The sequence below is a fragment of the Ananas comosus genome, linkage group 7 (genome assembly GCF_001540865.1).
Source record: "Ananas comosus cultivar F153 linkage group 7, ASM154086v1, whole genome shotgun sequence".
Classification (NCBI taxonomy): domain Eukaryota; kingdom Viridiplantae; phylum Streptophyta; class Magnoliopsida; order Poales; family Bromeliaceae; genus Ananas; species Ananas comosus.
In genome coordinates, this window is record NC_033627.1 from 9224320 (window position 1) to 9252083 (window position 27764).

Below are 27764 nucleotides of genomic sequence, written 5' to 3' on the forward strand. Positions count from 1 at the left end.
AGCTGAGGGGATTGAAAAGAAAACAAGCAGCTAGGACCAGTCAAATTGTTTAGACGTTGTCAAAGGATAATGAAGTACCGTCACCACAAGTTAAAAAATTGAAAAAGAAAAAAAAAAGAAAAAGAAAAAAAGAGAAGAGAGATGATAGACGCGCCGAGCCATGCATGTGGGCCGGAACATGTAGTGGTGGGACCCGCCCGGGTGAGGTCTACGTGGTAATTATTAAGAGGAAATAGAGGAAAGTTGATGGATGATGATGATGATTATTATTAACTAGTACAGTAATTTGTGGAATGCCACGGACAAAAAATTAGAAAAAATAAAAAATATTAATGATATTTCAATGTAATTGTATAGATTAGGTGGCGTTAGGATGAGAGCATACAAATATGCCCATATACATATGTGAAGAAACATGCACCGATGCACGGTATATATACATGGAGCGCGCGGTCCACCGCTAAAGGGCGAGGGTGTTGGCGGGCGAGTCTGAGAGTTGTTGAGACTAGGAACGGATCAGAGGCATGCAGATACGTCATGGGAGGAGAGCAGGGGAGGACTTTTTTCGAAAATAACTCTCTGAAATTTTGTAATTGGCAAAATAACCCTGTGAAACTTTTATTTGTGAAACTAACCCTCCTCTCGCCACCTCAGCCGCCACCTCAGCATTTCTCACAAAGACGGTGACTCGTTCACCGTCTTTACTCAAATCTTGAAGATGGTAAATGGTTCACCGTCTTCTCTAGGCGTGGACCCTTCACCGCCTTCTCAGCAATTCCCCGCGTATCACCGCCTTCTCAGCAATTCGACGAGAAGACGGTGACTCGTTTACCGCCTTAACAAAGGCGGTGAATCGTCTGCCGCCTTATCTAGGCGTACACCATTCGCCGCCTTCTCAGTGTTGCCCCCGCCCAAATAAGACGTTGACTCGTTCACCGTCTTTACTAATCTTGAAGACGGTAAGTAGTTCACCGTCTTCTCTAGGCGTGGAACCTCCACCGCCTTCTCAGCAATTCGCCGCGGAGAAGACGGTGACTCGTTTACCGCCTTAACAAAGGCGGTAAATCGTTTACCGCCTTATCTAGGCGTAAACCATTCACCGCCTTCTCAGCAAATCCCCCCGACAGCTGGGGGCATAGATAAGACGGTGAATCGTTCACCGTCTTATTTAAGACGGTAAATAGTTCACCGTCTTTAGTGCAAACACAACGCAGTCCAGAGACTGACTCTATCTGCAGTATTCATAATTATAATGTATGAAAAAATTTCATAATTAAAAAAATATTCACCGCAATCTTGAGATATATTACTGACCTTGTCATTCTTACACCTGGTTTATTATCAACTTCACGGTCACCAATTGGATTCTCCGGAAATCCCACATCGATATCATTATATAGCAGGCCTGTGTAATAATCTTGCGACTGATATTGTGTCTCTGAAGGATATAAATCTTTCTCTATGTATAGCGACACACATCCATAATGTTCAAACAATCCAATTAATCCCTCCAATAATTCATCATCTACTATATCATGAGCAATATATTCATTTACTNTGCATATAATATTAATTTATCATAAATTTATTTATCTTATTTATGGTCAAATTAGAATATATAAAGTTTAAATTTGATTGCGATATTATGCTTTAAATTATCGTATCTATATTCTTATTTTGACCGGATGAACATGAAAATTAAATAAGCATAATTGTTTTTGATTATTTAATATTTGGCGCTAAGTTGAATTAATTTATTATTTCGATTAGTTAGGTGCAAGCCAAAGCGGCCCTAATTAAAAGAAATGATAATTTAATTTACTTTAAAGTAGCGTTTTCGAATAATTTTCATGTCTATCGTGCAGTACTAAGTCAGATTAATTTATTGCTTCAACTGTTCGGGTGCAAGCCAAAGCGGCCCCGACTGGAAGAAAAGATAAATTAATTGCTTTAAAGATGTGCATGCAGAAATTGCACCCTAATATTTAGTTTGCTCCCAAAGCAGGTCTAGACATGAAGGTAAATAGGTGGTGTAGGATGATAATTTTCTTATAACTCGTTTGGAGAAATTTGCCTGGCCAAAGCTGACAATTTCTTTATATGAAAATTTTGAGATTATCACGACCTACAGAAAGTTTAAATTAATCTCTGATAAAGAGATTGCATATTTATGCTCATAACTCTGCTCCCAAAGGAGGGGTTGTGATGTCATATAAAGGATATGCATAAGGAATGATTCCATATTTATGCTCATAACTCTGCTCCCAAAGGAAAGGTTGTGATGTCATATAAAGCATATGCATAAAGAACGAAGAATACTTATACTCATAACTCTGCTCTCAAAGGAGGGGTTGTGATGTCATATAAAGTGTATTTTTTTAATCTTGGTGTGGTAATTTTGATGTGGTATTTTATTGATAAAACATGCATTTTTTATTTTTCAGCTATGACTCCATTTTTTGTTCCTATTGGTGATCTGTTCCTATACTTAATGGTTCTAATTATTCGGAGTGGAAAGAACAGATCATGTTCATTTTGGGCTATATGGATTTAGATTTGGCTCTGCGTGCTGAACAACCGCCTAAGATAGTGGGGCCAATGAGTCCACAGTAAGAATTCGCGCAGAAAAAGTGGGAGCGATCCAACCGCTTAAGTTTGATGCTCATAAAGTCAAGGGTATCAAAAAGCATAAGGGGATCAATCCCAAAATGTGATAAAGCCAAAGACTATCTAAAGGCCATTGAGGACCAATTTGTCAGCTCCGATAAAGCCTTGGCAAGCACCTTAATGAATAAATCGTCTTCCATGAAGTACTCCGGAAATGGCTCGATTCGCGAGCATATTATGGAAATGCGAGATATTGCAGCGCAACTCACCGCACTTGAAGTAACCATCTCTGATTCATTCTTAGTGCACTTTATTTTGAACTCTTTGCCATCTGAATACGGACCATTTCAGATCTCTTATAACACACATAAAGATAAATGGTCAATTAATGAATTGCTGACCATGTGTGTGCAAGAGGAAGGTAGATTAATACAAGAGAAACAAAATGCAGTCAACTTTGTTTCTCAAAAGAGACAAATAAAGTGTACTAAGAATGGCAAGGGCAAGAATGACTCAAAAAGAAAGAACAAAGAAGTTCCATATGGTTTACAAGGCCAATCAAGTAATTGGACTCCCAAGTGCTTCTTTTGTAAGAAAATGGGTCATATAAAGAAGGACTGCCAAAAGTATCAGAAATGGCTCCAGAAAAAGGTGAATTTCTATTTTTTTATGCATGAGTTGCATTTAGTTTCTGTTCCATCTAATACTTGGTAGATTGACTCTAGTGCCACATGCCACGTGGCGAATTCCGTGCAGGGATTTCAGAATCACAGAAAACCTAGTAAAGTTAAAGCGACTATCTATACAGCTGAAGGAAATCCAACTAAAGTAGAATTTGTATGAACATTTAGATTAATTATTTCTAATGGTCACATTTTGGATTTAGCCGATACATTTTATGTTCCAAATTTTTCTAAAGAATTTAATTTCTATTTCGAAACTTGTTGGATTAAGATATAGTTTCAGTTTTAATAATAAAGTTTTTCTTTATCCTATAAATCTCAGATAGTTGGCTCTNTACACCAACCACCACCCCGAGGGCTGTCGGTGGAGAGCAAGTCGAAACCGGACACTACGACATCAACGCAAAAGCACATAGCCTGACTTTGGAGTGGCATTCGTGGGCGCTACCCAACCGAGTATGCAAGCCTGTCTCTGCCGAGCTCAATCAGGCTGTCACAGTCCATAATCAACGCAAATGGGTCTAATTGGTCTAACAACCAAAGCTCACGTGCCCTTGGCACAATCTGATGCAAAATACAGATATCTAGGTCCAGCGTCAATCGCGACGGCACCCGACAGTCCGAAACAGTCTACACACTACTGTAAAATAAACTCGGTATCTCAGCACGAGTGTAAACTCATATTACACTAATCTGAGTATCCACCGCATACGAGCAGCGACGATACAAACAAACCACAGCTCTTAAAATTAAATTTGATAATTTTTAGAAAATGACAGTGTAGGATCTATATGTTTTCTCCTAAGTCAATTTTAAGTCCAACATGTAAAATTATACTACTAGCTTAACTCCAAATTCAGATTTTATCTCTAATCCATGAATTCGAATACTAGCAAGAAAATAAACCAATACTACATGTCGACGATACTAAAACTTAGGAGGTATTCCGACGATTTCGGTAAACATTAATCCACCTCGAAAAGCTCGTCCAACCACGGCGAGAAGTCGAAAGAAGGGAAAACATGCGCTCGCCCGGTCTCCAATGACACAACCGCGATGCACGCACGCACGAACAGCCCTCCGAATCGACGTCGAAAATCTCTCGAGCTCGAGTCGCGATCTCCACCTCGAACACGATAAAAAACTAGAGAGAGAGAAAAAGAAGTGTACATTCTCAGCTGATCGGGTTGATAAACATGAGGAAGGGTAGGTGACGACCTTATCCACCAATAAAATGACCACAATACCTCTCACCAACTCAAAATTACAGCTGGAGTATCTGTACCCAATTTGGTTACCAGTACTCGGCCTCTCAGCCTGCAAGCTCGCACACAGGGTACCGGTACCAGCCCGATGCCGTACCGGTACTCAACATTAGATTGGCGCAACCCGAGAGCATAAGTTCTGTAATTCTACTGGGTTACCAGTACTCCTCTGTCCGGTACCGGTACTCAACACTGAAATCTTACACTTTGCGAATTTCAGTGTCAGAACTCCACTCTCGTCTCGCGTCGAGTCCGTTTTGCGTCTATTTCGCACCAAAACGACTCCGACTTGTCCCAACACTCTCCAGGTGTGTCGACAAGACTCAGATGGTGAAACCTCACAGGCAATCAAACACCAGGGATACTACAATTGTGGCAATTTTTAAGTAATTGAATAATTTTTGTGTTGAGCTAAATATAGAAATAATATGTTATATTGTGTATTATAAAATACGTCCCAAAAAATATTCTATAAGATAGGAATTTTATCCTGAGAAATGATTTTTCACGAAGCAAGGTAAAAATTTAGAATTCTGTGAACTGAACAGTTTATTACTCCTTTTTATTTTTAACTAAAATTTTTTTAAAAAATAGTGGACCCCTGTGAACCATTAGACAAGGGATTGCAAAAATTATTATTATTATTTTTTAATTAGAGAGTTGGAAATTTTCAATTAGAAAATATTTAAGGTAGTGGGCCCTATTCAGAGTGGGCTGTAGCTGAGGGGATTGAAAAGAAAACAAGCAGCAGGACCAGTCAAATTGTTTAGACGTTGTCAAAGGATAATGAAGTACTGTCACCGCAAGTTAAAAAATTAAAAAAGAAAACCCCCAAATAAAAGAAAGAAAGAAAAAACAAAAAAAAAAAAGAAAGGGAAGGAACAAAAAACCAACAGTACTTGTGCCCTTTGCTGTCGCGTCCGATATCCTCTCTACCTCGAAGCTCCTCCTCTCCATAATTATATTCCCCTCCCCCGCTACCCACTTCCTCCGAGAAGTTGAAGAGTAACACAACTACTCTACTCGGCACCACTTGAAGAGTGTGTGTTTGTGTGTGTGTGAGAGAGAGAGAGAGAGAGAGAGCTCGATAAATTTGAGGGATCTTAATTGGAGGAGGAGGATCTGAGTAGAGGTAGTAGAGATGGGGAGAGGGAGAGTTGAGCTGAAGAGGATCGAGAACAAAATCAACCGGCAAGTGACGTTCTCGAAGCGCCGCAACGGGCTCCNAAAAAAAAAAAAAAAAAAAAAAAAAAAGGAGAAGAGAGATGATGGACGCGCCGAGCCATGTTGGGCCGGAACATGTAGAGGGACCCGCCCGGGTGAGGTCTACGTGGCAATTATTAAGAGGAAATAGAGGGAAGGTGACGGATGATAATGATGATTATTATTAACTAGTGTAGTAGTCCGTGGAATGCCACGGACAAAAAATTAGAAAAAATAAAAAATATTAATGATATATCAATGTAATTGTATAGATTAGGTGGCGTTAGGAGGAGAGCATACAAACATATATGCCCATATACATATGTGAAGAAACATGCACCGATGCACGGTATATATACACGGAGCGCGCGGTCCACCGCTGAAGGGCGAGGAGGTTGGCGGGCGAGTTTGAGAGTTGAGAGTTGAGACTAGGAACGGATCAGAGGCATGCAGATACGTCATGGGAGGACAGCAGGGGACGCTGGAGGAGTGGAGGGTTCGTTCTCCTGCTGGCATGGAGTTTGGACCCAGTCAATCGAGAAATAATAAATGCGTACAGTGCATGGGTTGCATCCGGCCCCCTAACGCCTAATTAATTATATAAAATATCTTAAAATAAATAAATAATATACATAATATGTAAAAAAAAAATAATAAAATTATATTTCACGTAAAATGCACGCCATAAAAACTATAATAAATTAAAATTTTTAAAGAATAATAAGTACATAAAATTGGCAAATAATTTATATCTTTTGTCTTCTCTGCCCACTTGTCTAATTAAAGAAAAAGAAATTAAACTTGGAAAGAAAAGGGAGAGAGAGATTAGAGTCCAGCTACTATATATCCTTTTAAGAGAATGGAAGAAGTTTTCGACCTACCAAGTTATTTTAAATGATCAGTATTTTGCATTGATAATCAACACCATTAATTGAAATTGATCTAAATTATTAGAAATATTTAAAAATCAAAAATTGTAATTTTTTTTAAAAAATATCATCAAATCTATTGAAGAGTCGAAAAATAAACGGTCAGGAATGAATAACTTTCTCAAAATAGAGATTAGACTTTTTTTAATTCATGATCGGAGCTATAAAACATCATCTAAATAGTTTAAAAAATTTTCTATAAAAATATTAATTGAGCTATTTTGGATTTCTTTACATCATTAAACAAGTAAATAATTTATATAGGCCGTAAAACACTATCGATTTTGCGGTTCTTTTATCACTGTGTAAATAATTTATAAAATTTATAAAATTTAGGTTCTAAATATATATTTCAAATACTCTGAATTTATTTCAACAGTTTCAATTATCATTTCATAATCTCTATCATAAAAAAATGAATTGATGGGACGAAAGTCTTCGTCATCCTAAAAAGATAATATATACACAGCTCGATTGGAGAGATAGTGCAGATTATGGAAAAAGAAAAGAAAAATGGTAATCTATATCTATACCTATATTATATTATTATATTATTATTATACACACATTATTTCTCTTAAATTTTATCACATGACATCATTCTTTTTTTTTGTTAAATTAAATGTGGGCTCCACTAATTTCATTTTCTTTGTTTGAACCAAACCGGATTGTTGGGTGCCATCTTGAACCGGCTCAAGTTCTNTTATCCTATAAATCTCAGATAGTTGGCTCTGGTGTTTTGAAAAATAATCTATATAAAGTATTTTTAAATGATTCATTTAGTGAAATCCTTCTTACTATGCACGAAAATGTTGGATCAAAATGTGGCATTAATAATGAAAGGTCATCCATGTTGTGACATAAGAGGTTAGGACACATCTCAAAAACAGAGAATCCAAAGATTAATTAGAAAAGGTATCTTAGATGATTTGGACTTCTCTGTTTGTTATTTGTGTGGACTGCATAAAGGGAAAGCAGACCAAAACCTCTTCNATGTATTAAAAGACAAAAATATTCTTTTTTGAGGTACCTGGTAACCGGTACCTCTCCCAAAGTGACCTGCTATTGCAGGTCACAATTTTAAAAAAACTAAATCTGAGTCGTTGAATATGTGTGAATGAACGGTGACAAAAAAAAAAAGTATAGAAGCATTACTCAACTAATTAATTGTTCTGTATATTTCTATCTTTGAACTAGATTTCTCTTTTAATTTATCTAAACTGAACCAATAATTGATGAATAAGATCTCTACCCTGAACTAGCTCAAGTTCTCTTCCTTTTTCGCTTGAACTGAACCATATTTCTTTTTCTTTGCTTGAACCGAACCGATGCATTCTTTCTTGCTTGAACCGAGCTCAGTCAAATCTATGCCCTTTTTCTCTTCTCTTTATTTTTATAGAAATTCTCATTAAAGACTTTTTTTAGAAAAAGAAATTAACTGATATTTGTATTAATTTATTATTAATATTGATATAAAATATGATGATAAAGTATATTTTGCAAATATGTAATGTCTTCGTTTATTTTTAAACGACTGACTCACACATATAGATTATCTACACGTTTGAATAATTTATAATCAATCAAATATAAATTATTTAAAAATGTATAAAAAAATATATCATTAATATTTTTAATTTTTTTAAATTTTTTCTCCGGCGCATCGTACGGATTACTTCACTAATAAGCATGAACACATGATGAATCACACACAAGACAAGAATGAGAAATCGTCGTGGGCGCTCCCCTCGTGCACCGTGGTCCGCAATTCTCATGCACCGTAATTTTGTGGAGTATGAATGCTCCATGCACCGCTCCCCTCATGCGCCGTGATTTCGTTCTGTAATCTGTATGTACGCTACGTACGTACGTGCACATCGTGCACCGCGCTCATGCATGCATCGCTCCCCTCACGCACCGTGATCTGCAAGTCCACAGCTATAATTTTTTCGCAACTGCACGGAAATTTTCCGCAATAATTTTCTTGCGATAAATTTTTAATTACGGTGAAAAGCTATTTTTTATTTTTGGCCAAAATGAGTTTGTCCGCAACCTCAAATTTAAAATACTTATACATTTGATGCACGTAACAATTACGAAATTTTAAAGCTCATGTCACAATCTAGTTAAAATTCAAAATTGAAACAAAATCTAAATTTAAACTAAAGTATCAATATTTTAATTTACTTTTAATTTAAAAATCAAAAATCAATTTGGATTTTACTTTCTAAGTCAAATTTTGTATCCAAAATCAAATTTTAAAAGTGCACAGATTTTGTTAATAATGTACAACATTTAAATTAAATTTAGATAACTTAAAATTTTAAATTAAAATCTATTGTTTTAATGTTCATGCATGGATTTCTTGAATTAAATTTTAGATGAATCAAACTGATGTTTCAAAAGTAAAAAATAGACACCTTTTTCTTACAACTCAAACAATGACTATTTCTCGACTATTAATTTTTTAATATAGTTTAAAAATTATGAATTTTTTTTTCCTCCGTAGGTTCTTTACTTTTGTATATTAAAGTTATAAAGTNGATTTTAGGGTTTAGAGTTTATACTAGTTAAACTAGTTTAAACTAGGTTTAAACCTAGAAACTTGCTAAGATAGAATATTACTTGCAATGTGGGTTGCTGTGGCACGGGAGAAGGCTCGGTGGGTCGACAGCGATCGGCGGCGGCGACGACGGCTGGGGCGGCGGCGACTGGCGGCGGCGATGACGGGGTGTGGCTTTTGGTCGGAGAGGGATGGGCAGAGAGGGAGAGAGAGACAGAGAGATAAGAGAGAACGAGAGCAAAGAGTGAGGGAGAGGTGTCGGGGTGTCGGGTATACCTAGGTAAGACGGTGAATTGTTCACCGTCTTCATTAGGCACATGGAGACGGTGAATCGTTCACCGTCTTACCTCGGCCCACCTCCTGGGGGTTAACAATAAAGAAGGTGAATAGTTCACCGTCTTTAGTGCAGCACAAATAAGACGGTAAACTATTCACCGTCTTATCTGTGTTTTATGTCTCCAGGACTTGGCCAAAGTTGGGGGGTGTGGGGGGATAATGTACCGTTCTTAGGTAAGACGGTGAATTGTTTACCGTCTTATCGAGGGCACAGCAGCTCCAAGCACTACAACAGAATTAGGTTATAGGGACACATGTTTGGGACACTTTTGAATAAGTATCCCATTTATCCTAAAACTTAAAAAAACATCTACTAATGGCTATATATAAAGCCCAATCCAACCAAAAATAAAAGATTACTCTACTCAACCCACCACACCCAGTCCATTTGGCCCGATTACAAACAGAAAAGAAAAAAGAAAAATCAATTACCATCTTTTCTTCTCTCTTTACTCAATCCACTGAAATTCTAGACGAAGAGCCTTTCATGTCGTCCTCCTCCGCCACCACAGCCAACGAGATAGAGTTTCGGCTGTTGCTAGATGCTTAAATAAGTGTTGGTTAATTAGCAGCACTCTTTTAGGTTATAGCGACACTCTTTAACTGTTACTATATACCTAACGACCCTACATATAGCAACACTTTTTAAAAGTGTCGGTAATTTTAGCTAGCAGTATTTTTTTGACATATACCTATATTTAAAAGTGTTGCTATATACCGTTTTTGTTGTAGTGAAGGGGGGTGTATTCGCTCTAAAGACGGTAAATAGTTTACCGTCTCATGAAGACGGTGAACCATCCACCGCCTTCGTGAGAAATGCGCATAGGCGGTGAACGATTCACCGTCTTTATGAGAAAAATTCGACCTGGCGCCGACATGGCGAAAGAAGGGTTAGTTTTACAAATAAAATTTTTAGAGAGTTATTTGGCCAAATATAAAATTCTATAGGGTCAGTTTCAAAAAAAGTCCGCAGGGGACGCTGGAGGAGTGGAGGGTTCGTTCTCATGCTGGCATGGAGTTTGGAGCCAGACAATTAATCGAGAAATAATAAATGCGTACAGTGCATGGGTTGTATCCGGGCCCCTAACGCCTAATTAATTTTATNTCAAAAGTAAAAAATAGACACCTTTTTCTTACAACTCAAACAATGACTATTTCTCGACTATTAATTTTTTAATATAGTTTAAAAATTATGAATTTTTTTTTCCTCCGTAGGTTCTTTACTTTTGTATATTAAAGTTATAAAGTTAGATTTTCACTTTAGAGCACTAATTATCCCGCTTCGTTTATTTCATTTAGAAATAAACTTAACTGGAAATGTGAATCAACCAGGATTCGAACTTGGATCTCGAGTACCAACCACCAAACCTTTTGCCACTTGCTCTAGGGACGGTCGGTACATAGGATGTATGTATACAGTGGTAGGCAGTAGGCATATTTTGTACCGCCTCACTTTAAAGAGGAAATTTCTTGTATGCACTGGGTGTATGTGTACAACCTATCGACCGCAACAAAAACTTTGTGATAAAGATCTTAAAAGTAAAATCTAATTCATTGGACATGTTATTAGACATTTATAAGGCATATATATCAAAAATAAAAGATTTTAAAATTTGATATTTGATAAATCAAATAATGATTTCTTCTTTCCCTACCGTCAATATTTTTATTTGTTTGGTGCTTGGATTATAGATTTTTTTTTTTTAATAAATAGTTTTTTCTATTTGGGCTCTTTAGATGATGTATATATATATATTATATTTAGTAGATTAGATTTTGAGTTTAAAGCATTAATCACATATAGGTATTGTTTGGTTCGGGCATAAGTAAAAAGTGGCTATTCCAAGAATAGGTATAAATTGAGGTATAAGCGGGGATTAGATCAATTTTGCGTATGGATGAAAATTGAGTTATTCCTGGGAATAAATAAAATAGCGTTTGGTTAGGTAAGATGGAATAAGAAGGATAATGGGTTTTATAAATAAAAAATAATGATATTACCCTCTTATTATATTTTTAAAATTTTNATCAAAATGTGGCATTAATAATGAAAGGTCATCCATGTTGTGACATAAGAGGTTAGGACACATCTCAAAAACAGAGAATCCAAAGATTAATTAGAAAAGGTATCTTAGATGATTTGGACTTCTCTGACTTTGGAATGTGTGTGGACTGCATAAAGGGAAAGCAGACCAAAACCTCCTCTAAAGGTGCTAAAAGATGTGATGGAACATTAGAGTTGATTCATACCGATATATGCGGTCCTCTTCCTATTTCAATTACTGGCCATAAATATTTTATCACATTTACTGATGACTACTCTCGATATGGATATCTCTACTTGCTTTAAAAAAAAAAAAGAAGAAAAATCTGAAACATTAGATGCCTTTAACGCATATAAGGCTGAAGTAGAGAATCAACTCGAGAAAAGGATAAAAGTAGTTAGATCAGATAAGGGTGGTGAATATTTTGGTAGACAAACAGATAAAGGCCAAATTCCTGGGCTTTTTGCTAAGTTTCTGGAGCAGTGCGGAATTGTTCCACAGTACACCATGCCAGGGACACCTGATCAGAATGGTGTTGCTGAAAGAAGGAACAGCACATTAATTGATATGCTCAGGAGTATGATCAGTAATTCTACCCTTCCGATATCATTGTAGAGTGAGGCACTAAAAACTGCCCTGTATATTCTTAATCGGGTCCCTACTAAGGCTGTCACTAAGACTCCTTTTGAGCTTTGGACATGTAGGAAACCCAGCTTAAGACATTTTCATACATGGGGTTGTCAAGCTAAGGCCAAATTGTATGATCCACAAATAAAGAAATTGGATCCTAGAACCATATCAGGATATTTTATTGGTTATTCAGAAAGATCCAAAGGGTATAAGTTTTACTGTCCATCACTTCCTATAAAGATTGCAGAAACTAAAACAGCACGGTTTATTGAGGATAGTGCAATTAGTGGGAGCTCTGAATCTCGGTTCATTAGATTTGAGGAAATTAAAGAGCATTCGGATTCTGTACTTGACAGACCCATTATTGTCCCTCATGATTTGATAATTCCTATTCCAGTAGAACAACAAATCATTTTGGAACTATAAAATCATTGTGAACCTATCATTGATAATTCACATTAAGATGTACAAGTGCAAATCATTTTGGAACTATAAAATCATTGTGAATCTATCATTGATAATTCACATTAAGATGTACAAGTGAATAATCCACGTCAAGATGTACATGTGGATAATCAGATAGATTTAAGAAGATCCTCAAGACAGAGAAGACCGACTATATCCAGTGATTATATCGTCTATCTTTATGAGAATGGCCAAAGTTTGGATGATCCTCTTAGTCTTTCCGAAGCCATAAATAGTAATAATTCTACGGAATGGTACAATGCCATGAAGGATGAGATTGAATCCATGAACCACAATAAGGTATGGAATCTTGTTGAGTTACTTATTGGAGTTAAACCTGTAGGATGCAAATGGGTTTATAAAATCAAATGGGACTCCAAAGATAACATAGAGAGTTACAAGGCCCGTCTTGTGGCAAAAAGGTTTACTCAGAAAGAAGGCATTGACTATAAAGAGACTTTCTCTCCAATATCGAGAAAGGAATCTTTCCGTATTATTATGGCTCTGGTTGCTCATTTTGATCTCGAGCTACATCAGATGGATGTCAAAACTGCTTTTTTAAATGGGAATCTCTATGAAGAGGTGTATATGAATCAACCTGAAGGATTCTCGCAAAAAGAAAAGGAGCACCTGGTATGCAAATTAAAGAAATCAATATAAGGACTAAAGTAGGCCTCCCGACAATGGTATTTAAAATTTAAACAAACTATTTTGATATTGGGTTTTAAGGAAAATATTGTTGATCAATGTATTTATCTAAAGGTTAGTGGGAGTAAAATAATTTTCTTAGTCCTTTATATTGATGATATTTTGCTTGCCAGTAATGATCTTGGGCTATTGCATATGAGCCTAGTGTTACTTTTGTAAAGAAAGGGGATAAGCTTAATATTTTTCATTGTCCGAAGAACCAATTTGAAATTGAACAGATGAAATACATACCCTATGCCTCTACAGTTGGTAGTCTTATGTATGCACAGAAGTGCACACGTGCAGGTATTGCTTTTGCCGTTGGATTTCTTGGCAGGTATTAAAGTAATCCAAGCATTGAGCATTGGAAGGCTGCTAAAAGGTTATGAGGTATTTGAAAGGAACTTTGGATCATATTGCATGTTATGAGACCACATTACAGGCTATTTGGCTTAGGAATTTTATCACAAACTTAAGAATTGTGAACTCCGGTGTTTATCCAATAAAGATTTTCTGTGATAGTTCAGCTGCGGTTTCCTTTGCCAATAGCAACAAGATTACAGTACGGTGTAAACACTTGGATACCAAATATCTTGTTGTGAGAGAGAAGATAGATGAAGGTTATGTTGCAATTGAGTACATCAGTACCAAGTGTATGATTGCAAACCCAATGACCAAGGGGCCGGCACCTGGGTCATATACAGATTGTGTTAAAAGTATGGGTTTGATTAGTTCTTTTGATGTATAAAATTGTAACATCTATCTTTTTTCAATAAAGTTTAATACAGCTGTGTTGGACCATTTAATAGACATAAAGTTTCATCTATTAACGAATGAACATATAGTTTAAGTTCATTTATAAAGTTGTGGCATATAAAGTACTCGGCTAGGAGGTGAAGATGATACGGTAATTATGGAAGGAAAATTTCGTTATGAAGAGGTGGACCGCCATAGTTTCTATCATTGTAGTCTTTTAGTTTGAGATAAAGATCAAGTGAGTTCTAAGGTATTTGACCATAAAGTTTCCAATAATGCGCAATAAAGTTTGGAGCATAGAAAATTCGTTCATGAAATATGATTAATATGAGCCAAGTGGGAGATTGTTAGGATTTCATATATTGTGGTCCAATTAATTATATTTAAATTAGGATTTGCTATAGATAAAGTTCAATCCTAACAGATATAGAACTACTTAATATGGTATATTTTATCCCTATCCCATCTATTTTAAATTTAAATAGAATCTTAATCAGACTTTGATGGAAAGTCGATCTGGACTTTATATAAAGGGGTATTGGTCCTGCCACCTTCTCATACGCATTCTGGTGAAGAATTACCATCGGTTCCACACCATACGGCAGAGTGCCTGAGATAGGAGGAGAAACCAAATCACCNGTTTAAAAAATTTTCTATAAAAATATTAATTGAGCTATTTTGGATTTCTTTACATCATTAAACAAGTAAATAATTTATATAAACCGTAAAAAACTATCGATTTTGCGGTTCTTTTATCACTGTGTAAATAATTTATAAAATTTATAAACTTTAGGTTCTAAATATATATTTCAAATACTCTGAATTTATTTCAACAGTTTCAATTATCATTTCATAATCTCTATCATAATAAAAAAATGAATTGATGGGACGAAAGTCTTTGTCATCCTAAAAAGATAATATATGCATAGCTCGATTGGAGAGATAGTGCAGATTATGGAAAAAGAAAAGAAAAATGGTAATCTATATCTATACCTATATTATATTATTATATTATTATTATACACACATTATTTCTCTTAAATTTTATCACATGACATCATTCTTTTTTTTTTTTTGTTAAATTAAATGTGGGCTCCACTAATTTCATTTTGTTTGTTTGAACCAAACCGGATTGTTGGGTGCCATCTTGAACTGGCTCAAGTTCTTCAAATAATTATATAATTTTTCTCTCGATTTGTGCTTGAACCAAACAGGATCAACTTGCTTCATTGGACCGAATCAATTATTATATATATTTTCATCTTTGAACCAGATTTTTTTTTTAATTATCTGAACTGAACCAATAATACTGAACCGGGTCAACTTACTTCATTAGATCGAACCAAACTAATTAGAGAAATGATTCGGTACTTTTTTAAAAAAAAAATAAAAAAGATCTTCACCGTTGATTAATAGAGGGTAAAAATGTAACTTTAATACTTAGCAGGTAAAAGGATTATTTTATTCAAGGTTAATTTGGTAATTAAATAATACAATATTTAAAGAAACTTTTAATTGAGGTCCTAAATTGTCACGCCCCGGGATCCCTTTTAGTTGGAAACACAGCGGAAAAGCGTCCAATTTTTTTTTTTTTTGAAAACCTGACCCCAGAGTATGCCAGATCCGCCACAAATACAGGGAATCCACTGTTTACACGGACAGAGTCTCCCCTGTATTTGCACGGCGTCGCACAAGTACAAGGTACAAACAGGATACAACCACAACAACTAGATGAATATAAAGACAGCTNAAATCACCCAAGTTCGGTTCGTGACTTTCAGATCATAGCCGGACTTCACGCTTCCGCAAGATTGATCAAGAATTTCTTTTCTATGGCGCTATGTGAGTTGTTTTATTTTATTATGATCTTGGATCTTGGTATGTATATATTTTCTATTTATTTTACATATCTTGAAATTCCATCATTACCTCCCCATTATTGAGCATTTGTATGGTAGGAGGATGGTTTGGGATCTAGAGGAATCCCCGTATGTTGTTCCCACCGGTAGGTGGTAGGTCCACGGGATTGGTGGACGGGATTATACTCACATAGTCTGTTGTTGGCTTGTACAGATCGCAACTCCCAAGCCGTGAGCTCCGGAGTGTCACATGTGAACGGGCGAGGATCATGTTGGTACCTCCCCGGCAGACGGTCATGGTGGTGCTTGGGAGTGAAAAACCTCCGCCCACATGATTTGGTGAAGTAACTGTGGTGCAATTGGGTTAAAGTAAAGAGACAGATTGTTGTTAAGCATTTGGTATTTCATATAGGTTACATGTAGTGAGAACTTGACCTTGTTGGTGTTGTAAAGGCATAGTAGTTCGCATTGAATTCATGATGTACCTTGAGTAGAAGTAGACTTGTATGTCGCTTACTTGTATCTGATATCTCTATGCCTTCTTAGACCTAGTGGGAAAATCAGTAAGGTCAGCGGCTGAATCCACTGGAAACTTCTTTTAGTTCTCATCCCACTATTTTACAGAGCCGAGCACGAGCAAATTAGTCAAGGATCGTGGTAAAGGCATTGCACCCTAGATAGTTGGACCACCGAGGCTAGGTCTCTATCCCTATGCGTGGTATAGATACGTTTTGGCATTTTGGGCAGCATGATGCAATTGTAATAAAGGTTTTATGATGCAAGAGACAGAAATTGCAATATAAAGAATGAATGTGTCTTGTAAAGGTCTCAAGTCGTGAATGTTTGGGCGTTGTAATAGATGGTTAATTTCTCTTGTTCTCTTGATTGCCCTCGTGCAAAATGTGTTGTATTGATCTTTCCTAATTAGAAATGATGCACAAACTTTGCTACGCCTTGGGTGGATAAGGGAGACCATGCCGTTCGGCAGGTTTGTTGCAGACCCAAACTGTCCAAATTAGCAGTGTCGGGGCATGACAGTTCAAGTAGCCCCGACGCACCCCTCGGCCTTCGTTCGCACTCAGACAGCGAGCTCTAGCTTCGTCTTATCAAGACCTATTAGCCTGCCGAGCTGTTCAGGTCTCGAAGCTTGTGGTGTTTGGTAAGAACTCTAAATTTCAGTTTTAATTTGTGTAAAATGCAAATAGTATCTAGCTAGGGACTTATATGTAAATTGGGCCTTGTGGATTGCCTCAGGCAATGTGAATCCACTATGTGGGATCTCTGGACTGGTTATCCAAATTCCGGCGACCTCAAAGTAAAATTTGAATTCTGGTGCATTTTCCGGCGAAACCGCTAGAAGAATGCGATTTTTGATATAGGTTTTGCTTTTTATTAATGTGAATGCCCAGATTTGTCATTGAGCTTTGTCGGCTGGTTGGCTTCACTGCCTTAGGTGTTCGAAGACAACGAGTGAGCGGCAAAGGGTTCCGATGCCGAAAATGGCATTTTGGGGAACTTGGAATAGTGTTAATTATGTTAAAGTTATTTTATAGTACGAAATTATGTGTTTTCTTCTCGGACACCTAAAGCAGTGTTTTATGGCTCAGTTGGTGACTTACGATGTAGATCGGTACCTTCCGAGGTACTTCGGTAGGTTTAGAAGTGTTTCGGTAGATTTTTTAAAAATTCAGGTGGTTTCGGGATTATGAAATTTGTGTTTTTGAGTCATCTAGAGTTAGGCCTTAACTTTGTGGATCTTTCATAGGTCCGATCGATGATCCGGTGCACCTTAGATGCTAGGTGCTTCGACTGTTATAGGTGGGTGTTTCGATCTGAAGTCGGTACAGTGGTGCTAGCTCAGTGACATTTTTCCGTTACTCTTATTTTATTGATTTCATACATTATATCGTGAGCACTACACCATTACGTTTACTCTATTTCTGCTCGATATTTTATCATAATTTAGCAGTAGAGTAGTACCTTTGCATGACCTCAATTTGTGGGACTTGATTAGTAGGTATTAGTGGTAGTTATGAGACTAGGTGGTTATTGTTGTGCTATTTGTTGTTCTGTTGGTTATTAAGCATATTATATTAATCGTCATAGTTCATGTAGCATGTCACATACACCAGCAGTTTGGCCACCAATTTTTTTTTTTTTTTTTTTTTTTTTTTTTTTTTTTTTTTTTTTTGACGCGTTGAGGAATNCACCTCAGGAAGGTGTTTTTTTTTAGAAGAGTGGTCGTATATCCGACACGTGAGCCTTTTGCAAGGTGTTTAGCTGAGGTCAAATGCCGGGGAACAAGCAATTTGTGGAATCACCTGAGGCCTTTAGACTAATATGGCAAGGTGATTGGATAATTGCACTTTATGTATAGTTTATGCATTTATAATTGCTTACATTAGCGATAGGTGTTTTACTATTGTTTATTTCTATTATTTATTAGTTGCTACTATACTTGTATATACATCTCCTTTGGCTATACTATTTTTTGTTTGCGAGTGAGTATGCTTGCCTTCGTCGGCTTGCGGTACCCACTAGGAGACCTCTTATTGGAGACCTTTTATTGGTTTATGTGAATGTTTATTTTAAGAATAAATGAACAATAGATTTTTATTACTATGTGTGGTAGTCGTGATCTTATACTTGTGGTTTATGACAAAATAGTTTTCTACCCCATGTGTTAGTCAGATTTCAAAAGAATAAGTTTCTGTGTGAGAAACGGTTTCCAAAATGATTTTCTGGATTTATCATTGTAGTAGATTTTTAAAATAAATTTTGTTACGGGAAATACTTTTAAATGATAGAGTTATTTGGTATATTGTGCATCCGCATCATCTCTTGCCTAAGGAGTGCTTAGAATATGCATTATCTTAAGGATGGTTAGTTAATTGAACGCACGAGCATCGGTATTGTGTTTGCTGATTTGTGTGCGGTGATATTGTGTGTTGTGGATATTGTATTAGGTGATATGTCTACAGATGCCGAACGGACAGAACCTTCTCTGTCCGCCCAAGGCTCCACAACAACAACAACTAATACGCATAAAGCATTTGCTCAGGAATGATTGCAATATACATGGCTTGCACGAGGGCAAGCAACCAAGCAAGTGAAAGTACTACTACTATTGCATCCATACATATATCTTGATTACATTTAACCAAATACAAGCTTGTCATACAAATTACATTCACTTTTCCAATTAAATCACATGCCTTTCATCCAAAACATATACATATCCATTTATATAACACTTCTCATCATATATCAAAGATGAAATGAGGGTACAACTAATGCACAGGTATTCACTACCTAGGGCGCTATGCCCTTGCCGCGATCCTCAACCGCCTCACTCGGGCCCGGATCTGTAAAAATGGTAGGGGTGAGAACCACAAGAAGTTCCCAGTGGGTTCGGTCGCTGACCCCGCCGACTTTTTCACTAGGTATAAACAGGCATAAGTAGAAGAAAATAGATAGATAGATAACCATTTCTAAAAAAATGCAGCTACTATGCCTGAACAAGAATAATAAACCAATATATATGATACTCATGATGCATGCCGATTACCATTGTTAATACCCAATCCTCTTGGCTAACCAGTAGGTTTAGCCCCAAAACTTACCAACCAAATCCCTACTATCGGGGAGATACCGCTACAACCTGACGGGACCGTCTTCTAGGGAGATACCGCTACGACCCAGTGATGACCACTCCGGAGCTCATTGCTCGAGGGGGAGCGACCACCCTCAAGCATAAGACTATAGATGAGTATGATCCAATCCACAACCATGAGGATGCCATGTTCACTAATGATGCAAAGTGTTCTATTCACTAGCATTCAATACCACAAGGTGCTATTTCAATCATTTGTCACAATGTCACCATGTTTTCTACCTTGGCTAGGTTCATATCCCATTTCATGCATCTATAAGGTTCTCAAGTATCCAATGTTCCATTGCCGAATCATATGCATCTTTACACTAAAAGCATGCAAAAAGTACCAACATATTTACCATTTAACCCTACCATGCATGAATCCTACACATACACATACATGCTCAATATTGACTTACACATAAAGAGAAATTCAACTGTTTCGGATAGCACGACCCACCTTGTAGTGATGCCGGAAGGCTAAAACTCAAGTCCCACAATTTATGGTTGCTGATTTCCCCCGACCCTCATCAAACGAAGCCGAAATGAGATTTTTTCTCAATAACTCGACGTAGACTCGTCAGAACTTCGATCCAAGTCTCCCAACACGTCGGTTTATACTCTAAATAGGGCTACAAGAGATCAAACCCATGTTAGATCTCATACTTTACAAAACCCTATTTTTAACCCTAGGGTTTATACCATCACCAAATACCCAAATTTCTTGGGGATTCATGAGCTAATCTAACATAATACCTTTTAGGAGCAACTACTAGAAGAAAATTAACCAACCCTAGCTTATAATCAACAAACTCACCTCAACTTCTAGCTTCTTCCTCCACTCAAGCACCAGAGCCAAGCTTCACCCCCAAGCAAGCTTTCCTCTCCACTAAGCTCTACTCTTGGAGCAAACCCTAGTGAGAGAAAGAGAGAAAGGGAGGAAGCGGAGAGTGAGACAAGCTTCTAGAGAGAAAGAGAGGCTTTCTCTTTGGTCTCATCTGAGGGAAATGAGGGCTAAGGCATTAGAAACCTTATATAAACCCTCCCAATTGACAATTGCACCAAGGCCCCCTCACAAATTTACTATTTTGGACCAACCAGAGCTTCTGCGTGTTCGGGGTCCGGACCTTGCACTCAGGGTCTGAAATGGTCCGAACCCTTAGAGCAATTTCTCACAGTTTCGCAGCTAGGGTCCGAACCTTGCTGCCAGGTTCCAGACCCCAAGAGAAAAAACATGCTCAATCGATCCGAAATATTCCAATTTGCTCTCCAAGGTCCCAACTAACTATCCAAACCATTCCGAAACATTCGGAACATCTCACGGATCTCACCATCTTGTCCATGAACATACTTCGGTCAATTTGACTGAAGTTCGGTACAACCTATCGTGGATTCGGTATGTTACACTCTGTTCGAGTAGACAGAGAAATTTTTGTATTTGTGGTAGGGTTGTTATATCTCGTGGGCAAGGTTATGTTTCGGAAAAAATGGACACTTTTTGCTAACTCTATTTTCAAATTGGCCCTTTCTTCGAGAAGGCTTCACCAAAAAGGCCCTAGACCAGACACTTTCTCACCATCTGTACAGGTCATGCACCCCAAAATTTCAGGTAACAGCGTGCCAGATGACTATTTTTAATATCACTTGCCTGTTATTCAATTAAATGACCTATTTTTTATCATCAGCATTTTTGGTCAATTCGATGGCTAGAGATTGCAAGTCTTGGGAGCATGGCAATCGTCGAGCATTCTTCTTTATCATGCTCACCTTGCTGAAGTGATCCGGATGATCAATGGAATCATGAAGCTGTCATGTGACACCCTAATAGTTCCACATCGGATGAGAATGGCATTGTCATTCGGTATATAAGAAAACTCTACATAAGAGAACTCCACCCTAGTAATAATTAACTAGGCTTTAAGCATTTTGGGCTTGTGGTTTTGGTCCAATAAGTTATTATTGTTAGCGGGTCAGATTGTTATATTTGGTATCAAAGCCAATCCACCAGTCAGAAGTGTGAGATAAGTCTTGGTTGTGCTAGAATTGGAATGAGAGATTAAGCCAGGGTCGATGAATGACAGACTAAGTCAAGGTCGGAATGACAAGGCTAGAGAGACAAGTCTCACATCGCTTAGTGATCTTGCGCTGTGTGTGTATTTAGGATTGAGGAGGGCGTCAGGTCCTAAACGAAGGAGTCTGTGACACCCCAATAGTCTCACTCGGATGGGAATGGGTTGTCGTTAGGTATATAAGAGAACTTTACCGTAGTAATAATAACTGGGCTTAAGTATTTTGAGCTGGTGGTTTTGGCTCAAAGAGTTATTATTGCTAGCGGGTCAGATCGTTAAATGCGGGTACCCAAAATGACTCCACGTGGCCTATTTGCACTCTCTGACTCTCGAGGTGACCTCGGTACTAGTCCGTTGTAGCCAGAGGCATGTCTTTGATCCCCATGCATTGTTTGTTCAATTTCAGATCATAGAAGTTCAGTGAAGTTTATGAATCCTATTTTTGTTACTTTATTAGATGCAATATATGGGACATTGGATCGAGTAGGGCTTGGTGATGCTTTTAGTGTCATGCGAGGTATTAGACAATAGTTTTTAGCAATGTTTGATGTTCAAACATATTATCCGAGGTCTTGGAACCTCCCATGGTTGATTCAGTGCAAAACGACACCAGTTGAAGCAATAGTGGTTTATTTTCATGCGTTTCGATTTTGTTTTCACGAAATTGACTGTGTTGTTGTCCGAACTAGCTGTCAAGCCTCATTGGCTGGCCTAGCCTCACTTTTTGAGTTCCTCATGGCAACGAGTATATTGTAGGTGGTCTCGATACCGAAATAGGTATTCCGAAAAACGGTTTTCGCTTACTTTGGATTTTTGGAACACTTTTGTCGCACACTTTGCATGTGGCTATCCCAACACCTAAAATAGGCTGTTTGGGGACAACAGGTGAGACTTGGTGATGTAAGGAATGATCCTGAATACTTTGTAGGCTAAAGTGGCATCTCGGTTGATTTACGCAGAGATCCGTAGATTCCAAAATTGGTAAGTGCGTCTGAAGCCCCGATTGGGCCATTGCATGTTGTGGGTGATCTTATGTCATGAATTTTGGGGATGTTGTGGTGTTGAGAGTGTCGTAGGGCCGAACACTTATTCTGTAAACATTATCCGACACCAAAATGGTGTACAGATTATCGTAACCGTGCCTATCGATTCCATCGTGGCGTTATTTGACGGTTGTCGTCTAGTTGTCGAGCACTTGGTGGGTAGTCATCTCAACACCTAAAGTGGTGCATCTTGGGATTGTGAACATGTCGTTGTGACTTCCTATCGAGTTGGGTAATAGTTGGGCTTAGTTCTATAAGCCAGTTTGTGGAACTGATGTTCCGAACGCATCGTAGTACACATAGATGTAGGTTGAGCATGCCGATTAGCATAGGTGACGCATAGGGTATTGATTGTGATATTTGGTGATTGTATCTTCTATGTACAGGTGACGGCTAGATACATCAGTCAAGTCGAAGACTAGGGTACTCTGTGAGGTGGGTGCTTCAATCCGGAGTCAATAAAGTTGTATCTTACTTGGTTTTCTTATACTCATTCTATTTTGCATAATTGTTAGTAGTATAACTTATCCTGACTCTTGTTTTTCACATGATTGGTACTCTGCATGTGGTCGTTTTCATACTGCTCGTAATTATTGCTTATATATAGAATACGTTTGACACGTAGAATAGGTGTTGTTTAGGTGGCTTATCCACTCAATTATGATTTGACCTAGTAGGTTACTAGTTACTCATCTATGTGATTAGACCCCATCAGTCAGATGTTCTTTTGTATATGATTTGACCTTGTAGGTCAATACCTCTGTTACGAGGTTGACCGTGGAGGTTGGTAGATTTATCTTGTTCATGATTGAAACCAAAGCATGCTACACCTCTATTCCTCATATTCATTGTCATCTCCTTTGATTCCCGTGTCGTGTAGCATGCTAGTTGACTTGAGATTTTCCTTTGGCTCCTCTTGTCGCCTATGGGCAGGGATTTGACTGTTGAGTCTAGATTGTTGGAGCTTTATGCATACACATGACTATAGTTTGTGACGGTACTATATATCTTAGTCAGGGTTCACAGCCCTGGGATTCTTCAGTTGCCAGCCTAGTGGGAGGGAGGTGTTGTCTCTTAGACAGGGTTCACCACCCTGAGTGCTTCACTCCCAGATTTGATGTAAACCTCGCTTAGACAAGGTTAATGACTTTGGGTGCAGGTAGTTGTGTCCCTCCAGAGTAGTACTTATTGATTGGTCTTGCGACCTAGTGGGCGAGCTTAGGCCGACTCTTTATGACATGTCATGGTGATTGGGTATACCTTGGATTGTTCATATGTTTGGTTGATGTATAGTATCTTTATTTGAGTCGTGCATGGAATTCTGGTAGGTATTTGGTTTATAATAGCGGCATCCTTTGTATAGCTACTTATGATATTCCATATGTATTATCTTGCTTCTGTAGTTGGTGTTCCTCTTTCATATATATATGACTTTCATTAAAGTAGCGGTATCTCTTGGATTGTTTATTCTTGATAGTATTCATTTATTATCTTGCTACTACGGTTGATTGTTTCCATCATGTTTAGTATCTTGATTTGTGTTTATCATAGTGTTATTACAATGTTTCTTACTTCATGATAGTTATCTATCTACGTGTTTTGCTACTGTAGTTGATTACTTCATATCCGTAGTTATTCGCTTATCGTACTCCTTTGTTGGCCAGTGAGTGCAGCTTACCCTCGTCGGCTGGTTTCCCCAACTGGAAAACATATTTATATGTTTCTTACCCCACTGTTTTTATAGATACCGCTGATAGTGTGGGTCACGGTGCGGTGTGAGGATGTGTTAGTTAGCACCTAGATATCTTGCATTGTGGACCTTGTTGTTAGTCCTAGATTTACTCTTATTCGTTATATTGATATCATGTGGATATTTTTGTGTTCCAGTATTGTGGTTTGAGTTTAGTTGTGATGTTGGGTTTTCTTATTGTAGTGGTTTAGTGAATTCCTGATTGTAGTTTGTAATAATTGTATCTATTGTTGATTCCTTTTTTGTGTATCTGTGCTCCTACACCATGCATGTACAGAAAAGACTGTCCATGTGGACAGAGGAAACTTTGTGTATGTGGCGGGTCTATGCACTTCTCAGGCAAGGTTTAAAAAAATTTATACACTTTTCTGCAAGACTATTTTCAAAACGAATGGATGTTTTGAAAATACTTTCCAAAAAGGTCCAGGGCATGACACTCTCTCCTTCTTTCTTCCTATGTGTGCTAGATAGGAAACCAACCTCTCAGCTCCTATTTATATGCTACAAGTCCTCAAAGTCCAGAAAATTATAAAAAATGTCATTTTCAGCCAAAATCCTATGTTTTGGATGCCCGATTCCTTGATTCGGGCGTCCAACAGGTCCTTGCCTTGCTCAATGATTCTCCATCAACTACTACGAAAGGAGAGCTAAATGGTCAGGAAGGGCGATCATAATATACCGAAAGACTTTAATGTCTGTTCGTGCCATTTTGGATGCCCCTTTTTCTCACACCTAATGATTTGGAACAATCAAAGAGCCACCCAAATCCTTTTTCAAGCACCCGATTCTGCGACTAAAACTTAGTGACTCAGCGTGCTGCGTCAATATGCTGAGTCACCAGTTTACGAACTTAACTAACCGCCAGGTTTTTGGGCTGCTATAGTAAACACAAGTATTCAAATTCAGCACCTTTAATCATATTTCGATCCTTCCTCAACTAACTAGGCGTCCGCAAGGTAGGGTCCGACTTAAAATCATTTTGCAACAGTGCTTCTAGGCATTCGAAAAGTGGCAAAAACTTCAAATTGAATCAAACTTTTTACAATTTTCGTTTTTGCGATAATTTCGTGCCAAAATGTTCTAACTTGATCTAACATTCTAAAGGCATGCTGCCTACCATAGCTCAAACTACAACTTTGCCAATTTGCCTAGAGTTTAGTATATAACATTCTTCCCCTTACAAAATGTTTCGTCTTCGAATCTTAGTATACGAACCTCACTTGCTAAACAGTTAGGGGTAAGTTTCTCTCATTCAATCCTTGAGCTCCCAAATCACCTTTTGCTCATCATGGTTGCTCCACAAGACTTTCACGAAAGGAATACCCAATTTTGCAGTTATTTAACTTCTCATTCCAAAATACAATCGGGTTGCATTTCAAGGTGTGAAGTGGGAGAGAAAAGATGTCATAATTGAGGTTTTGAATATGACAACCTTTGTATTTTGGATTTTTAGGATAAAAAAAAATTTTTCTTGAATGAGGTATTCAACTTCTCGACCCCTCGCATGTAATTGACTTTGCTCCACTAAAGTATGAAATTTAAGCTATGAAGAGCAACCGGTTCGGATTTTGGCATGAGAAGTTAAAGAACTACAAAACTGGGTGATTCCTTATGTGAAAGTCTTGTGCAGCAACCATGATAAATAAAAGGTAACATGGGTGCTCGAGGATCAAATACGAGAAACTTACCCCTACCTATTCAACGATTGAGGTTCGTATCTAAGGTTTAAGGACGAAATTTTTTATGAGGAGAAGGATGTAATATACTAAACTTTGGGCAAATCGACAAAGTTGCAGTTTGAGCTGGTAGGCATCATGTCTTTATTCTTGAGTTGTAGAGTGCTAATAATTTATTGTATGGTTATATGACAGTTATGTGACCTGATCCATCGGTGTTATGCTTATTATCGTTGCAATATTGTTTTGACCTTGTTGGTCAGTGGATTACCTGATTATCTCTCTTTATTATTTGTCATCAATTTGGCTATTGAGCATATAGCATCGATTCCACCACTCATGTGGCACCTTTCGGATTTGGAATAGTCCTCTATAAGATATAATAGGGTTGAAACCTCTTAATCCGACTATAGTATTTTGGATGGTAGTTAGACCCAAGAGGCTAAGAGGGTTGAGCATGCTAGGATTAGAGTAGTTATAAGATGCGTGACCCCTTGGAAAGTAGGGCGTCACAGTTGGTATTAGAGCCAATCACCAGCCGGAAATGTAAGATGAGTTTCGGCTGAGCGAGGATTATATAGCAAGCAAAGCACAGCTCCTCGGCTGATGACCATTATGGGTTGAGCACTGCCCCCCACAAGGTCAGCTAAAGACTAGCGAGACGAATCTCACATTGCCTGTACTTATGAATGTGCTTGAGTTGACGAGAATTTTAGTGCTTAAAGAGGGGAGGAATGTGGCATCCCTAGGATTTGGAATATTCCTATATATAATATATAATAAGACTAAATCCTTTTAACCTAGTTATGACATTTCGGATGATGGTTAGGCCCAAGAGGTTAGAGAGTTAAGCATGTGTCACACCCCAGGGCCGTTTTAGAATCCAGAGCTTGCGTAAAACATGCCATTTTTTTTTTAAATTGCCTATCCCACATAACGTACAGACCCGCCACAAATACAAAGCTTCTCTATTCACACAGACAGTCTCCCTTGTATTTGCACAGCGTACCATCTTACACAACAAGATAGAGGATCAACAATTACATTCTACATTCGCAACCATTCACAGACATTCATTCACATCCATATATGTATAGAGAATAATTCAGCAAAACTTATTAGTTAAAAGTGCTCCCCACCCGGAAGCGTTGTTTTTAAACTCTAGATACATCAATCGAAACCATTCAAAATCCTTTCGAAAACTGTTTCCCATACGAAAACTCAACTTTTAAAAGTCGATTGCCACGAGAGTTAGAAAACTAAATACTCAAATCTACAGACCAAAATGTCACAAGTCCAGAAAACTCCAAGTACATGCATAATCAAAAACCCAAATTCATACAAGCCCAAGATTACTATTCATGCAATAATATTCTGATTATCTAACTGAACCATTTGATTGTTTAGTCTACTAAAAGAAGTAAAAAAAAAAAAACTGAGGTAAGGACTGGTAATGCGATCTAGCTATACCGTCCTCACGTACTGTCCTGACCCTCACCGCTTGAGCCACCTGAAAAATAGTGGAGGTGAGAACATGTAAACA